This window comes from Vombatus ursinus, unplaced genomic scaffold, assembly GCF_900497805.2.
Source record: "Vombatus ursinus unplaced genomic scaffold, bare-nosed wombat genome assembly UNPS02001287.1, whole genome shotgun sequence".
Classification (NCBI taxonomy): Eukaryota; Metazoa; Chordata; class Mammalia; order Diprotodontia; family Vombatidae; genus Vombatus; species Vombatus ursinus.
The window spans coordinates 2,011,717-2,027,981 of NW_020941065.1; the positions used below are offsets into that span (position 1 = coordinate 2,011,717).

The 16,265-nt window shown below is 47.1% G+C and overlaps 1 long non-coding RNA gene across 1 annotated transcript in view; it reads right to left on the minus strand.

Annotated features, from left to right (window-relative positions):
- Window positions 1-914: 914 nt before the first annotated feature.
- LOC114044705 overlaps window positions 915-16,265 on the minus strand; it is a 68,655-nt gene continuing 53,304 nt past the window's right edge. The window contains exon 4 of the long non-coding RNA XR_003569282.1: window positions 915-1,329. This is a non-coding gene — a long non-coding RNA (uncharacterized LOC114044705). The remainder of the gene's footprint in view (window positions 1,330-16,265) is intronic.

Genomic DNA, 16,265 nt, shown 5'->3' on the forward strand with positions numbered 1-16,265 from the left:
AGAGAAGAGGAGAGGAGAGGTAAAAGGCAGAGAGGGAGAGAGGAAAGGAAAGAAAGAAATGGAAAAAGAGAGGAGAGACAGAGAGGTAGAGATAGATGGACAGAGACAGAGGGGAGAAGAAAAACTGAGGAGAGACAGAAAAGAGGAAGAGGAGGAGAGGGAAAGAGAGGAGAAGAAAAGGAGGGAGAGGGAGGGAGGGAGGGAGGGAGAGGGAGAGGGGGAGAGAGAGAGAGAGAGAGAGAGAGAGAGAGAGAGAGAGAGAGAGAGAGAGATTGAGGATAGTGAGACAGAACACCCCCGCCACCACCACTGTTTCCAGGCGACACATGTAATCTGTTGCTGTCATACATACCCTTTCCCGTAAGACAGCGGGTCCCACTGGGAGAAGGGGCGAAGTGGAATATTTTATCAGCTGTGTACATATGTACAGGAGCTTGGTTGAAAAGCAAAACCTCTTTTTTCCTCTGAATAGTGGGAAAGAGGGAGGGAAAAAGAGGTGGAGGCAATGGAGGGGGCTTATCTACATGGGGTGAACAACCAGTCTATGCCCAGTGGACAATATTCCCAACCTTTCAGTCAAGTCCAGAAGGGAAAGTCCACAAGGATCAATGCTTTGGGTGACATAGTATAAGAAAGATTGGACTTCAAAAAAAAAAAAAAAGAAAGAAAACCCACTTGAAATTTAATAATAACAAAAATAGACATGTAGTTAGCACTTTGAAAGATTTACAAAAATCTTTATACATACTTTCTCGTTTGATCCTCACAACAACCCTGTGAGATAGGGTGTTTCTAGTCTCATCTTACAGATGAGGAAACTGATCTCCAATGACTTGCCTAGGGTCACAAAGCTAGGGTCAGGGGTGGAATTTGGGTCCAGATCTTCCTGATTCCAAATCCAGCACTCCATCCACTATATTTGATTTGTTTATTTTTTAATAGGAGAGAGGATCCTTCAGGGCTTGAGCCTTGCTGTTCAGTGAGTAGGGCCAATGCTCTGGCTTAAAGGGCCACACTGCCAAATGTGAATTTCAAGACTCGATCTTCCTCTTCTTGCTAACAGACTTTTTGTGCCAGAAAATTCTTTTCTGTAGAATTGGTTCCCAAATATGGCAGTTGGAGTGGGGAGGATGTGTGGCTCTTGGGTGGAGAAAACTTGGTCTTCTACACCTGTGTCTACATTGTAGGGTTCTGATTTGGAGGCCAGAACACGTTGAATTTGGATGGCACCAGGTGAGTGTGTTCTCTCCATTTCAAACAAGCCAGGGCTAGAAGACAGGAAGGAACCAGCTCTCTCCAGAGCTTTGCTGAGGAGGACCAGCTGTGTACCTAAGAGGCAGAGGTAAAAAAAAAAAAAAAAAAAAAAAGAATGGGATCAGACACCATTCAGACATCACAGATAGAAAGTACCCAGCCTTGGAAATAGCCACTAGCTCAGTTACCCAGGGAGATCAGCTATTTCTAACAAGTGACTTGAAAAGGAAACATGTTTATTAATCATGCTACCCATGCATCTTTGGTGAGGAGGGTTGGCCAGTGACAATTCTGTGTTTCTGTGAGGCACCCCAGAAAGACTGAAACTGATGGGATACAGATTCTATGCTGGGGATCAGCAGAAGTGTCTGGTCACTTTAAATATGGAGCTGCAAGTATCTTTCTAAACATGTCTGGGGACAGAATGTGCAACTAACCAACTTCTCTGTTAAACAACCACCCTCTTCCCAGTCCCCAAACACACAGAGATGAGACAGGTTGGGAATCTCTGAGCTCATGAAAAACTTTGTGGAATAAAAAAAAAATAGTAAGAAAGAGAGAGGCAAAAGCGGGATGGGAAAAAGGAGACGAGAGAAAAAAAAGAAAAGAAAAAAAAGAGAGGTAGAAACGAGTGAGCCCATCTGGGCAATGCATCACATTGAAATTGTCCCGCATTAAAAATTCACCAGCCAGTGAATTTTCAAGGGATTTGTAGTAATTAGATGACAAAATGCCTGCAAATCTCAGGCTTGCCAAAGATGTTACTCAGGGGTCAAAGACTCCACACTTTCGGCTGGGTAATTTGTAAGTGTCAATCACACACAGCCATCAGAGAGAAGGAAAAGATCTAACCGCAGAATTCTAACTAAGTCCAATGTTCTTGCCTTCAGCCACCCCATCGGCTGCTATCATCTCCCCTTCACTCCATCCCCCCCACTCCCCCTGCAATCGCCTTCCCCTCTTTTATCAGAGGCACAGACGGTCTGTGGCTTCATAAGGGACTTGGAATGGAGGCGGCCGTTGTCGAACCCAAGTTTGTAACTTCTTCCTTTTCCCCAACAGATTATTTTGGTGGTGTTTTTAGGTTTTCTTTTCTTTTTAAATGCAATTTTATTATTTTTTTTCCCAAGGAACAAAAATCTATTTTTCCTACCTCTCTCACTAGAAAAAAAAATCCCTATTAGATACTCCTCAGCACAGACACCCTGCTCTGTCTTCCCCCCTCCAAAAAAAAATTAACCCTGAGTTTCAGGAAACAATAATGCTCAGCAAAGGACAATTCCTTGGATTTCTACTGTTTCTTAGGACCATAGAACTTGAAGAATACTTGGAGATCACTGAGTCCAACATATCTTTATGTTACAAATGAGGAAACTGAGGCCCAGGAATGTTAGCTGACCAGCTCAGGGTCACAGAGCCAGAATTTTAATCCAATCAAACTATCAGCATTTATTAAGCACCTACTACATTCTAGGCACAGTGCTAGGCATCAGGTATACAAAGACAAAAATGAAAGAATGCCTGCCCTCAAGAAGCTTACATTCAAGAAGGGCAGGGGTTCTTAACTTGGGGCTCATGAGTTTTTTTTTTTAATTTTGATAAACTGCATTTCAGCATAATTGGCTTCCTTTTTAATCCTGTGTATTTTATTTTATGAACATGTTTCTGGGAAAGCATATCTAAGTCTCATCACACTGACTGACTGCCTGCCCAAGGGGTCTATAGCACAAAGAAGGGAAAGAATTCAGATTTCCTAATCCTGGCTTCCAATCCAGGGCACTTTCCGTAGAACCAGGGTGCCTGGGTTATCACTGGACCCCTCTATCCTGATGATAATACAGCTCTCACACTCCAATCATACAATTAACAATATTATTAATCTATGATATTAATAATAATCAACAGCAATAAGCATAATAATGACATTCATATACTGGTTTAATTTTTGCAAAGTGTCCCCCATTCTCTAATCTGAGCCTCACAATAACCCCATGGGGTTCAATGCTCCAGGCTCAGAAAAGGTGATTTGCCTGCCACTAGGTCGCGCAGCCAGTTGGGTGAAAGGTGGGATTTGACCTGCAGTCCATCCTGACTCTGATTCCTGTGCCCTCTCCACACTCAAGTCATCTGAGATCATCGCACTCAAACCCCTCATCTGACTGGAAGCTCTGTTGCATTAAAAGTCAGGCATGCCAATGACCATTAAGTAAAAGGGAGATGGATGTCCAGAGTGATTACCTGCTCCAGGATGTGGACTCTTGGTTTGGCCTCTCACCTATTCTTCTTAAAGATTCCTTACCTTTAGAACCCAGGGGGCATTCTTAATTCTGCCCTATTGCAGGCCAATCGACATTTATTAAGCACCTACTATGTGAGAGGTGTGTGCTAAGCCAGGCTCCTGACTTGTGCCCTGCAGAGATGCTCTCGTCATGCCTGGACTTTCTGTTTGAAATGTTATTGGGGTGGGAGGGGCGAGGGAGAGGGGAGCCAGAAAATGCTCAGAATGGATGCTCTGCCCCTGGGCACATGCCATACTTTTCGAGGGGAGGATCTCATTCCATTGACTCTTACTGATTAAAAATTTTCTGAAGGGAATAATGGGTTGGGGGCCTCCCAAAGGGAAAGTGTCTGTCATTACATGTTTTCCAGGAACTCTTGGCTTGCCTGGAGCATGGGTTGATAGCCAATGTTCTCCAAAGCCTCCTCCTGCTCCCTCCCTTCTCCTGTACACCAGCTGAGGCTGCCCAGAGCCTTCCTCGACTACCTGCCAGTGCCTGTCAATGTCTAGTCCGAGCGCTGGGGGTGGAAGGTCCCTCAATCTAATCTGACAGATGAGGAAACTGAGACCCAGAGAAGGGAAAGGTCTTGATCAATGACAGACCCCCCCCAAAAAAAAACAAAACAAAACAAAGTTTTCCAAGCATCAGATGACAGGGTCACTTGTTTCACAATCAAATTCCAACCAAGCAAAAGACTGCAGACTTGTTCTTAGCATTTATTTATGCAGGCATCCCTTGGTTTCTGTAACCCCCAACATAAGACAATACAGATTTAGACACATGAAGCTTCATGTTATAAAAGAATTCAAGATAGGATCAGCTTCCCTTTCCCCAGGCCCCTGCTAACAAGGTGGCATGTTGGATGGAGCTCTTGAGCTTGGAATCAGGAAGACCCGAATTCAAATCAGGCCTCAGACATTTACCACCTGTGTGACCCTGGGTGAGTCACGTCACCGATGGATGCTTTCCTTATTCTATAATGGAGGAAACTGAATAATACATGGGTGAAGAATGGCCTTTGGAAGAAGAAATGGCATCTGGAGTCCCTCCCAAATCTAGCTGCAGGATCTAGAGTCGTGCACAGTTGGCCATTTGACAACCCAGAAACCCTCCTCTGGATGCCTGGGAGTGCCTGGAGCACAACGTAGCTCATGAAATGTGTGTGGTCTGATGAGTGCAGAAGACAGCAGGGCAGTCATCTCCCTAGTACTGAGTGCCACACCTCTAGCATGCAGTCCAAAACTCCATTAATGTTTATGGCAGACATCTCACAATGTCAACTTGTATAGAGCCTGGAGTCCACTAAAACTCTGTGTGTGTGTGTATACATACACACTTACACATATATACCTATACACCCATACATGTCCATTTTTTCAGACGACCAGCTGTCTAATCTCTTTCTTGGTTAATTTTTGGGGGGTGGGGGAGGAGGGAGAAAGGAGGCCCCACCATAGTGATGGGTGATTCTGATTCTCTACCCTTCATCCCAGCTTGGTGCCGTCATCACTAAACCTTCTCTACCAGGTCTAACTGAGTGGGGGATTTACTCAAGGGGAAAATGAGAAAGTGGCTGGTGTTTCTTGGGAAGTGCCGGACAAGTCCTTTCGAGTGCCCACGTAAAACTCTCTTCAGTGCTAGATGAGGAAGAGTAATAGTGAGTCCTCCGACCTGCAGGCGAACGCAGGCGGCACCGAATGAATCCTTTCCAGGCTGCCAGGGATATATCACAAAGACTAAGCTCCCTGCTTCTAATACAATAAAAATTATTAACAACAACAACAAGTTGAGGTCATCCATTCTCCAAGCCCCTCATGAATATCTCCAGCCTCCGCCGCTCGGCTTCGAGGGCCAGATTCCGGGCCCGTCAGCAAAAGGGACAGCCCAGACAGAGGAAAGGAGGCTCCAGAGGGCCTGGGTTCAATTTCTGCCTTTTACAGATCACTCATTCTGTGACCTTGGGCAAGTCACTCTACCCCACCTGGGCCTCATCTATAAAATTTCAGTTTACGGTTATGGTAAAAGTTAGTTTTCTCATCTGTAAAATAAGGGGGTCAGGTTGGACAGCCTCTGAGGTCTCTCCCAATCCCAGATGGAAGGTACTATGGGAATAGTGGTCTATTGGGAATCAGAGGGCCTGGATTCAAATCCTGGCTCTGGTACTTATTACCTATGGGAACAGGGGCAAGTTAATTCCCCTCTACGGGGAGGGGGTGGGTTAGACGGCCCTCACTTACATTTGCATAGGCATTTCATTTTGGCTCAAGGTTTACAAAACTGTTCCTATCCACACAAGTGTCTGCATTTGGTGTCCTGACTTCACAGAGGCACACATATGTGCTTTGGGTTGGGTGTACCCAGTGTAGGAAAAGATGGACTTTGATGCAAAGACAGAGAAGGTGATTAGCCCAGGCTCACACCAATGGTAGGTGGAAAAGCTGGGACTGGAACCCAAATCTCCTACCTCCATCCATGCCCAATGCCTCATCACCAAGCTGCCTCCATAATTATAATCTCAGTTGACAGTGGCCAGTTTCCAAATGCAATTAGGAGTTCAGGTAGAGGAAAAAGATTGGTAAGTTATTTTATTCTGGGGTCATTAAGTATTAGGGTGTGTGGGAGGGCAAAAGCCCTTTTCCGAAAGGGTTGGGCACAACATGAACAGCAGATCTGTAAGCCAGAAGCACCAGAGTTGAATCCGGACTCTGACAGTAGTTTTATAGTATCTGGGCCTCAGTTTCCTCAGCTGGAAGATGAGGGGCTTGGATGGGATGTGACCTCTAAGATCCCTTAAAGGTGTATACCAGTGAGTCTTTAAGCACTGATTTAGTGCTTGAGGAGTGAAGAGCACGAGACAGGACCTAAGCTGCCTTTTGTGAGAGTCAAACCCACAATTTCTGCCTGCTGCTTCCAGGTGCTGTCTGCTGCCCCAAGAAAACTCCCATCATTTCATGTGGTGAGGGTTCACAGGATTTCCATAAGGATGCAAATCTTCGGCCACAGAAAACTGAGGCATGGAATTAAGGAGTGTGCCCTGAGTCGTGTTAAGAATTAGGGGCAGATCTATTTCTTAAATCATGGGATAGTGGATGATACTTGTTTAGAAGGCAAGAAGTCTAGCACTGGGGCTGCCACTAAGCAATTTGCTGGGTGATCTTGGAAAAGTCATTAGTCTTCTCTGGTGCTTTTTTATATATAAAATATGGGATGGGTTAATGGTCTTTAAGGTCCCTCTTCCAGCTCTGACCTACCCTGTTCTAAGGGTCCTCCCAACTCTGACATTCCCTGTTCTAAAGGTTCTCCCAGGTCTGACATTCCACGTCAGGATCTTCCTAGCACTGCCCTTCAGGGTTTTATGCTCCTAGACTAAAGCTTCCTTAGTGGCTGGCAGGTACAATGCATGCTCAGATACAGTGTTCCCCTTTGCAGGCACTTCTGAAACAGCAGCAGAGGGAGTAGGGTAGCAATCTGCACAATGGAGACTGGGTCACCGACCTGGGGGCCCCAGCTGACCTCCGGGCCATAGGCAGAGGTGAGCCAGTGCTCACAGAGACATCCCACCCTTCAGGTCAACACGCACTGGGGTAAGTGACCTTGGCCACCTCCCCAGTGTGCAAAGACTGCCACTACCCTTGGACTTCTTGCCATAGGCAATTCGAGTGGTCTGGGGAGGGTGCTCAGTGAATTGAAACCACCTGCAGGCCATTTACCGGGTGTACATTCTGGCCAGTGTACTAACCAGCAGGGCTCACACTGGGAATGCCATCACCTGACAGAGAAAAGGATCTCCTCTTTCCCAAAAGCTACAATTTGGGGAAACAGACAGCTCCTCTGCTTCTCCCAGATCCAGAAATGAAGCTACACAGGACCCTCAGGATGAAAACCAGACCCCCCAGGTGAATACTCTTCCTTCCTGAGATCACTGAATAACTATTTTGTGAAACAAGGAGGCTGTCTTTTACAGAAGTGGAAACTGAGGCTGAGGAGATGAAGTGATTTGGCCCAAGGTCATAAAAGCATTAAGTGGCAGGGGTGTCTTCCAGACCCCAAATCAGCAGCCTTTTCAATTCTCCTCACTGTCTAGAAGACCAAACCCCACAATCCAAATGGAGAGTTTTCCTAGTGCATAGCACTGTCTGCTACACACTGTCCCCAAAGTCCCATGTTTAAACTACACTGCTTGAAGACTTGGTGGACGGATGTCCTGTTCCCACCTTCACTGCAGAAGCGCCCTTTAAAGAAATTTTCTATTCCACAAACAAGCTGCTTTCTGAAGGAAGCATGATTTGATGCCAGGGGCCTGGAAGGGATGATTCAATCAATCAATCAATCAATCAACTCCAAGGACTGACTATGTGCCCTGGTATACTATGAAGCACCTACTATGGACCAGGCGCTAAGGACACACAAATTTTAAAAATGACAGCCAGAGATGAAAGACTTAGAATCAGAGGGGTTCTCAGGGGCCTAGTCCCATATTCTCATTCTACAGATGAGGAAACTGAGGCCCAGAGAGGGGATTTGGGCCTCCATGTTGGCTAAAGGATGCAGAAGTCAGTAAGCAGTGCCACTGGGATTCAAACCTAGGTCCTTTGCCTCCAAATCTGACCATTTTTCCATCCTCAAGTCCTGCCCTCCAGGAGCTTACACTCTGTGGGGTGGGGGAATGGAACATGCTTTTAAGCATCACATGAGGTAGACAGTAATGAGAGATTCAGACAGAGAGCTCTAGGCATATGAGAGGAGGCACAGCCTGCCTGGGTGAGGACTTCTGAGACAGGGAAGGTCATGGTGAGCATGGGGACATTCCGAGGGTGCCACACCCAGGTCCCAGATGCAGTCCAAGCTGACTGGATCAAAGGGGGAGGAGCGAAGGAGGGGAAGAAGGGAAGGGAGAAGCTGCTTATTGAAGGCAAACGTCCCAAAACAATTAGGGAATGAAGCAAAGAAAATAGTATTATGCCAGCAAGGTAAACGATTAAGCATGATTTATTCTCTGCTAATCCCCCCTAAGTACCTGTTAAAAACACAAACACAGCTCTCCAGTCTGACAGCAGAGAGAGGGAACACCCTGCCCCAGTAGGCTACAGGCAAAGGAACCCCTGAAATAGGGGTTGGGGTGATGGGGTATAGGGGAAATTTCCACTAAAAGCCACTCTCTCCTCATCCCACCAGCTCTCCCTGTAGTGACTCATGCTGTCCTCACCCGTGAACTTACTGGTGCTCGAAACAACACTGTCCTTGAGGCAGGGGCTGTCTTTTGCCTCTTTTTTTATCCCTAGCACTTAGCACAGTGCCTGGCACATAAATGCTGATTGCTTAGTCACTTAAGGCTTCTAAGTCTATGCTCTCTTCCCTGCGCCTCAGTGACCTCACCTGCAGAATTAGGCTGCCACTGGAGGTCTGTGAGTTCCTCTGACATCCTAGGCGATTTCCCTGGGTCTCAGTGACTTATTCTTCCTTACTCCCTTGGGATGCCCAAGGTTGTTTCTGATGCTGTAGGCAGGATTACAGCCCTGGATTTGGAGGCAGAGGAGCTGGGTTCAAGTTCCGACTCTTCCCCTTACTCATTGTGTGACCTTGGGCTTTAAGTCATTTTAGCTACTCGGCTTCATCATTTGGTTGGACTACATGGCCAAGGTTCCTTCCAGCTGTAGAATTGAGACCAGTGATTCTGTGACCGCCTCCAGGCCTCTTTCCTCATCTCTAAAATGAAAGGTGTGTGTGTGTGTGTGTGTGTGTGTGTGTGTGTGTGTGCTCTTTGACACCACCTAGTTCCATGGGATCCTGACCAAGCATCCGCTGTACTCACGTCCCCACAGGTGGCCATCCTGCTTTGGCCTGAAGCCCTCCAGCGGTTGCAGTCCCCTACCTCCCATGGCAATCCATCCTTTTAGTCAGCTCTGCTCAAGACTTGATTCCCCCTCCCCTGGATCAAGCTAAAACGTGTCTCTGCCACTCTCATGATTCTCCTCTAGGGAATAACTCCCAACACGGCAAACTTCTATCTCTCCTCCACCCCCCTGCTGCTTTTAGGAGCCTCGGCCTGGTTTCTCTGCCTGCTGTCACCCTTTGGTATGAAGAGGAAGAGCAGAGCAGTGAAAAGCGGCAGAGGACCTTCATTCAGATCCCAGCTGTGGTGCCGCTGGTAATTTGGGTAATTTGCTTAACCTTTCTGGGTCTGTGTCCTTATTTGCAAAACAAGGGGGTTAGGATAGACCACGGAGGCTCCTTCTAGCTCAAGATCTATAAATGTGTGAATCTCCACCGGGAGAAACGATCTAGGACCCACTCCCCTTCCAGCTCGGTCCCTGAGCCAGAGACGTAAGCTTTCAGAGGGCAGGGGATCATGTTGTGGGCACCTCAGGCACCGTGACACCATCCTTCCCCCACACGCCAACTTTCACTGGCTCTGGCCAGGTGCCTTGGGGATGTATTCGAGCTGCCTCCTCCCATGGCTCCCTAGCTCTGATGGAAAACAAGAGTAAGCAGAACCATAAATCACCGTGCTGCCCGCCCTGGCTAGGGCTGGAGCTCGTCACATCAGCCCAAAAATCAGGCGCAGGGCGCTGGCCAGGTAGCAGCCCGCGGGCAGAGGGGGGCCGGCTGCTCCGGGTCCGCAGCTGCCTGCCTCGCTCCCTCCCCAGGCCAAGCTGTGTCCTGTGCTCTGGGGCGCTGGGGGCAGGCACCTTGCTGGGCCCGCTTTGCCAAGTTTCAGGTATTCCAGTCACATCCTCCCCACACCTGCCCCTGCTGATGCTGGCTGTTCGTCTCTTTCCCCTAGTCCCAGTTTGGGGTGAAAGCCTTCCTTATTAGTCAATCTGGATCCCCATTTACTGCGAATTACCTAGCTTGATTGTTATTCATGAGTGGATAAATCTGAAATCTCAGCCGGCTGCCATGTGATTTCCTCCGTCTCCCGAATGCAGAAGACTCAAGAGAAAACAGGAGGGCTCGCGTAGCCTTGACACGCTGTATCAATCTCCGTAGACAGGGATATCTTTTTGAAAGTGGCTGGCTCGCCGCTATAATTCAATTCCGCACCGACTGTCAGGGAGATGGGAAAATGGAGGTGCCGGGGCGGGAGGGGGGTGGTTTCCTGAAAACTGGGGGTTCGGAGGCAGATGAGGCACAAGAAGATCCTGGGCTGGGGGTGGGGGAAGCTTAAGACCCCCAGCGCTCTCTGAATGCTAACACCACGAGAAAGAAGCAGTGAGGTTGTCTGTGGGATGATGAGAGGATCTGACAGGGCGAGATAGCGGGAAGTGTCTGGGGCTACTGTGGGGTGCCCACTTCGACAAGAGAGGGCAGGGAGGGCTTGGAAATTGGAAAGGAGCTGGAGTACAGCGAAACCTCATTATACAGCAAATGTGAGGGACAGGGGTGGGGAGAAACTGGAGCCCAAACAAACCCAACAGCAAATGGTGGCGGCTTTAACCAGATAGCAGCGCTGGGGGCTAATCTGATAGTTATCCGAGAACAATGGGGTGGTGAGTAAACCAGGGGATTTAGAGGCCGCTTCAGATGACAAGCTATTTCAGGTCCCCAGCCCAGAGGATCACACGGACCTTAGGAAATGTGGAGGAAATGGAGAAGGTCCGGAGAAGGTAACTCACCCGCCTGGGGTCAGCCTGGCAGCCAGTGAGTCAACAGGCATGTATTAAGTGCTTACTATGTGCCAAGCACTGTGCTAAAGGATGGGAATACAGTCTCTGCCCTCAGCGAGCTCATATTTGAAAGAGGTAGACCTACAACAGGCTAATAATTACATGCAAATGAGATATATACAGAGTAGATAGAAGGCAATCACTGAGGGAACGCACTAGCAGCTGCCGGGATGGGGGTTTGAGCTGAGGAGGTCTTGATTTCCAAGTTGGGGGGGGGGGTGTCTTTCTACTATATTCTCAGCGACTATCCCTGAATATATCCCCGAAATAACCTGAAAGATGAGATTTCTGTTAAGGGAAAACCACGACTTACCCTATTCTTACAAGAGCCTGAAGGGTGAATCAGGTATATTGAAATAACCATCTCTGGGATGTCCAAAACACTGAACACAGAAAAGGGGAGACCCAGATGTTGGCCAACCATGCAGACACCACAATGCTAGACATAATAATAATGATGATGACAGTGATTATTACTAATATTATTATTGGGAGCTGGTAGTATTATAGTGGATATAGGGTGGCCCTTGGAGAAAAAAAGACATAAGTTCCAATCTTGCCTTTAACATTTAATAGCTATGTGACCATGGCCAAGTCTCCTAACCTCTGAGCCTCAATTTCCTTATGTGTAAAATGGGATACTAAAAGCTGTAGCTTCCTCACAAGGTGGGGGTAAGGCTCTAATGTGTGCAAATATAATAATAAATTAATATATTATTGTGTGCATATATATGTACACATATATGCAAATATAACATGTACAAAGTATTCGGCAAATAGCATGGCATGATACTGTTTAAGTGTTGGATACATCAACACACCCTTACTTTATCTAGCCTTGTGATAGAGTTCCATGGAGGGCTAAAAACTCCCCCCATGGAAAGACATCTGCAATATAACCTCTTAAGACCCAGGCAACTTTTTCATACTAGTTAGGAAACTCCCTCTATCAATATAGATTGGGAACAATTCTCCAACTCAGTCTTGGAGAGGGTAAGTAACCTGCCTAGGGTCACCCAGTCAGTATGAATCAGAGGCAAGATTTAAAACAAGGTCCTTTTGTCTCCAAAACTGGCCCTCCAGCTACTATGCCATTCCGCCCCTCAATAACAATAATGATAATAAAAATTACTATTATTAGTGCTCTTTTAAAAGTCTACAGCACTGTGGAACCTGCACAGTTGGCCAGCAATCTCTGGTCCACCTGAGTATGAATTGGAGCTGGGATGGACCAGGGAGCACAGGAGAGACAAAGAGAACCGAGCCCTCCAAGTAAGAGGAAATTAGATTGCCAGAGCTGATTTCCACCTGGGTGCCTGGAGAAAGCCATCTGAGTCCCTTGGCAATGCCCGATACTCCCTGAAGACTGGCTGAGAACAACAGCAATCAGGAAGATTAAATTCACTTTCCAAGTTAGAATTTGATTTTTAATAGCAGGGGAATTCTGGGGCTCCCCTGGCAAGAAATTTTGAATATCTTGTTTCCTCCAAGTACAAATTCAGGACTACCTGGGAAGATCCAGGCTCCCCTCTCCACACCTGCCTCTAGTCTTCATTAGCCTGTCAGGCAGCAGCTCTCCAATTTAGAAGGTAAGGGGAAGATTTGCTCCTGTGGGACCCCCAATTCTAGGCCTACAGTATCCAGCATAGGCAAAAAATTCAACAGGAATAATAATGAAGGGGACTGTGTTATCTTTTTTCCCTGTGGGTTCAAAGTCATCTGCCAAGGCTCTCTTGGCCAGATGTGGCATGACCAACTCTTTAAATAGCCTACTCCTTCACTGTGGGCTGACTGTGCTCAGGCAGGCACAATTACTGGTCAGGGAGATCCCGCAAAGGAGACAGAGAGGGCACAGTAGTGGTGCAATGAGGCCTCTGTAGGTGCTGAGCCTGTCATTTTTTTCTTGGCCTGGACTCCTGACCTGAATTTCGGCCCTTGTGCTGCCCGCAATGTGGTCTCAGGTCCAAGGACAGGAAGAGACCTAAGACAGAATCTGCTTCCACTTTCCCATTTACTGATGCAGAAACCGAGTAGTTTGGCACACGGGAAGCAATGGCACAGGCAGCATTCTGAGGATCGTAGATTTAGGGCTGGTAGAGGTGGCCCTTGGTTGTCATGCAGTTCAACCTCCTTGTTTTACAGATGAGGAACCTGGGACCCAGTAAGATTATGACTTTGCCCAATGTCATACTGATAAGTGGCAGAGGTGAGATCTGAACCCAGGTCCTCCGAATCCCAATCCAATGCTTTCCCATGATGTCCCACAGCCTCTCAGTTTTGTTTTTCCTCCAGAAGAATGGAAGCTCCTTGAGGGGAGGGTCTTGTCTTTGTCTCCCCCATACCTAGCTTGGTGGTCTGTATTTCCGTAGATGCTTAATAAATATTTGTGGAATTGAAGTAAGCAACTGGCCTCAGGATGGCAAAATGAGTCCAAAGAAGAACTGGGATCAGAAAACAGATCTCCTGAGCTCCAGAGTTTGACTAGACCATATTGCCTTCATTGATCCTTTTTAGCAGAGCAGGGAGGCTATAATACATAATCTTTTACAGGATCCTGGACCTCTGTGCAATGTTTGCCTAAGCAGCTGCTTTTAGGGATGCATAAGACTAGGGAAACAGGGAGCTATAAGATGGCACCTGGGTCATAGGGAAGGAAGGCTGTTAGCCCCCCCACCCCCTGCAACTATCTTGTATTTGTTCTTTATGTGCTTATAAAATTATGCTTTATACACACATATTGACTGTCATCGAACATAAGCACCCCGAGGGCAAGAATTATTTATTTTTTTTTCTTGGCATCCTCAGGGGCATATGAGAGATGGAGGACAGAGGGAAGACCTGGGCTTGAGTTCTACCTCTGACACATCTTGGCTGAGTAATGGGGGAAACAACCATTTAACCCTTCATGCTCTGGGCAACTCCCTGAGACTCTAAGTTCAGAGAAGATGCTGATATGCATTGGTCCAGGGAGTTTCCTTAACAGGTAGCTCCAATGAAATGACAGGCCCAGGCATTCTCATTACTCATGCCCAGGAAGCAGCACAGAACATCACAGGCATTTAATAAATGTTTGTTGACTGACTGACTGCTTTTTTCAAAGGGTAGTAGGAAAGGAGAGTACCGGTCAACCTCGCCATTGTAAAATGGAAGGGATGGCCTTGATGTGAATACTGGAAGTTGCTTAAGGGACTGTGTTTTTTGATAGCAAGGGATAGTCACGCTCTGACAGAAGGAATCATGGCCTTCTCTGTTAGATTAGGGCTCAGCCAGCAGAGACCGGTGATCTGGAATTCCCACTGTGCCTTTCTAGTGGCTAGGTTACTTGAGACCAGGGCTTTTTAGATCATTTTTTTGTCAGGGACCCTTCTGGCAATTTGGGGAGGCCTAAAGACCCCTTCTCACAATCATGTTTTACATGAATAGAGTAAAATACAAAGGATTACAAAAGAAAACAATCATGTTAAAGATTGCCAACCCCCCATCTTAGTTCATGGACCCCTGAAATCTGTCCGTGAACTCTTGGGGGGGGTGTCCTATGGAAAGTAGGTTAAAAGCCCCCCTGCTCTAGACAACACAGTCAAACTTGGAAAGTGTGATTTGGTTGGGAATGCTATGGAAACTTTAACATTTGTCCGGCCATTGAGTGGGCAGGGCCTGACCCCTGCTGCCCCATTCCCCTAGCTGGCCAATATTTCTTTCTGCTTGAATTACCTTGTATTTGGTTAATTGTGTATACGTTGCCCTCAAGTAGAATGCACGCTTCTTGTGGGCAGGAATGGTTTCCTTTTTTAATTCTGTTTCACCAGTTCCTTGCCTATAGTATATGTATAATAACTTTTTGCCTAGCGTGACACACTGCACAGAGTAAGTACTTAGGACGTAAATATCTGTTGGGTGAATAAATGACAACAGTGGGGCAGCTAGGGGGCTCCATAGTGCACAGAGTGCTGGGCCTGGAGTCAGGAAGACTCATCTTCCTGAGTTCAAGTCTGGTCTTAGACATTTACTGTGGCCGTGTGACTCTGGACAAGTCACTTCACCCTGTTTGCCTCAGTTTCCTCATCTGTCAAATGAGCTGGAAAAGGAAGTGGCAAACCACTCCAGTATCTCTGCCAAGAAAACCCCAAATGGGGTCATGAAGAGTCAGATTTAACCCTGTTTGCCTCAGTTTCCTCATCTGTAAAATGAGCTGAAGAAGGAAATGACAAACCACTCCAGTATCTCTGCCAAGAAAACCCCAAATGGGGTCATCAAGAGTGAGACAACCGAAAAACGACTAAACAGAAAGGACAACAGATGCTTAGAGACCACCTAGTCCAGCCCCCATCCCCCAATTTTATAGATGAGCAAAGGATTACAGATGTTAAGTGACTTGCCTAAGACCACACATTCATTAGCTTCGTCTGATTCCAAATACAGCATGCTTTTCACTGTACCATGTTGCTTTCTTGATGTAGGAGCACAAAGAGGAAGGAAGGAAGGAAGGAAGGGAGAGAGGGAGGGAAGGGAAGAGAAAAGAAGAGAGGGAGGGAGGAAGGAAGGCTTTAAGAGCCTACTATTTGGAGGCACTGTGCTAAGTACTTTATAAATATTATTATCTCATTTGATCCTCACAACAACCTTGGGAAGTGGGTGCTGTTATTTTCATTTTGCCACTGAAGAAATTGAAGCAACCCGAGGTTAAGTGACTTGCCCAGGGTCACACAGCTATTGGGTGTCTGAGGCTGAATTTGTCCCCAGGCCTTCCTGACTCCAGGTCTGGTGCTCTATTCCCTGTGACGCCTTGCTGGTGCAATGCAGGAAAGAGCGCTGCGTTCCTCAATTATCACTGGGATGGACCTGGGGCTGGTGGTAGTTACGGATAGTATGCAGTGATGGTTGGGACGGCTACTGGGCTGCAGCAGAGTGGACAGAGTGGCTGGATCTGGAGTTAGGAAGAACTTGGTTCAAAACCCACCTCAAACATTTACTAGCTTTGTGAGCCTGGGCCAACTGCTTAACCTCTCAGACTCAGTTTCTTTATCTGTAAAATGGGGGTGGGGCGGGGTTAGACTGATTGGCTGGT